Here is a 1899-nt window from a genome sequence, read left to right on the forward strand (position 1 = left end):
TCTTCCAATGGTTGAGTTTGTGTTTCTTTGATCTTGTGCAACCTATTTAGACCGATGATAGGCCGCGGATAGGTGTGGAAACCCATCTACATTGCACCCTGTATGACACAGAAAAAAAGCACAGGGCCTAGGGGTCGGGTGGGGCTCGTTCGGGGTGGCACAACGGTTGCGCCAAAAACGGTCCAAAAATGGCCAAGGCTTTACCATACGAAAAATCGTCCGATTTTTAGCCATGAGAAAAACGACCCGAAAATTCACAGATAACTACTAGACGGCCTCACTTTGAGTAATATTAAAGTTTTTTCCCACAAAAACCGCTCGGAGATGCCCAGACTCAGTTTTTATTTTCGTCCCCACACTTTTCTTCCAATGGTTGAGTTGTGTTTCTTTGATCTTGTGCAACCTATTTAGACCGATGATAGGCCGCGGATAGGTGTGGAAACCCATCTACATTGCACCCTGTATGACACAGAAAAAAAGCACAGGGCCTAGGGGTCGGGTGGGGCTCGTTCGGGGTGCACAACGGTTGCGCCAAAAAAACGGTCCAAAAATGGCCAAGGCTTTACCATACGAAAAATCGTCCGATTTTTAGCCATGAGAAAAACGACCCGAAAATTCACAGATAACTACTAGACGGCCTCACTTTGAGTAATATTAAAGTTTTTTCCCACAAAAACCGCTCGGAGATGCCCAGACTCAGTTTTTATTTTCGTCCCCACACTTTTCTTCCAATGGTTGAGTTGTGTTTCTTTGATCTTGTGCAACCTATTTAGACCGATGATAGGCCGCGGATAGGTGTGGAAACCCATCTACATTGCACCCCTGTATGACACAGAAAAAAAGCCCAGGGCCTAGGGGTCGGGTGGGGCTCGTTCGGGGTGCACAACGTTGCGCCAAAAACGGTCCAAAAATGGCCAAGGCTTTACCATACGAAAAAATCGTCCGATTTTTTAGCCATGAGAAAAACGACCCGAAAATTCACAGATAACTACTAGACGGCCTCACTTTGAGTAATATTAAAGTTTTTTCCCACAAAAACCGCTCGGAGATGCCCAGACTCAGTTTTTATTTTCGTCCCCACACTTTTTCTTCCAATGGTTGAGTTTGTGTTTCTTTGATCTTGTGCAACCTATTTAGACCGATGATAGGCCGCGGATAGGTGTGGAAACCCATCTACATTGCACCCTGTATGACACAGAAAAAAAGCACAGGGCCTAGGGGTCGGGTGGGGCTCGTTCGGGGTGCACAACGGTTGCGCCAAAAACGGTCCAAAAATGGCCAAGGCTTTACCATACGAAAAATCGTCCGATTTTTAGCCATGAGAAAAACGACCCGAAAATTCACAGATAACTACTAGACGGCCTCACTTTGAGTAATATTAAAGTTTTTTCCCACAAAAACCGCTCGGAGATGCCCAGACTCAGTTTTTATTTTCGTCCCCACACTTTTCTTCCAATGGTTGAGTTGTGTTTCTTTGATCTTGTGCAACCTATTTAGACCGATGATAGGCCGCGGATAGGTGTGGAAACCCATCTACATTGCACCCTGTATGACACAGAAAAAAAGCACAGGGCCTAGGGGTCGGGTGGGGCTCGTTCGGGGTGCACAACGGTTGCGCCAAAAACGGTCCAAAAATGGCCAAGGCTTTACCATACGAAAAATCGTCCGATTTTTAGCCATGAGAAAAACGACCCGAAAATTCACAGATAACTACTAGACGGCCTCACTTTGAGTAATATTAAAGTTTTTTCCCACAAAAACCGCTCGGAGATGCCCAGACTCAGTTTTTATTTTCGTCCCCACACTTTTCTTCCAATGGTTGAGTTGTGTTTCTTTGATCTTGTGCAACCTATTTAGACCGATGATAGGCCGCGGATAGGTGTGGAAACCCATCTACAT

This window comes from Cucumis sativus, chromosome 2, assembly GCF_000004075.3.
Source record: "Cucumis sativus cultivar 9930 chromosome 2, Cucumber_9930_V3, whole genome shotgun sequence".
Lineage (NCBI taxonomy): Eukaryota > Viridiplantae > Streptophyta > Magnoliopsida > Cucurbitales > Cucurbitaceae > Cucumis > Cucumis sativus.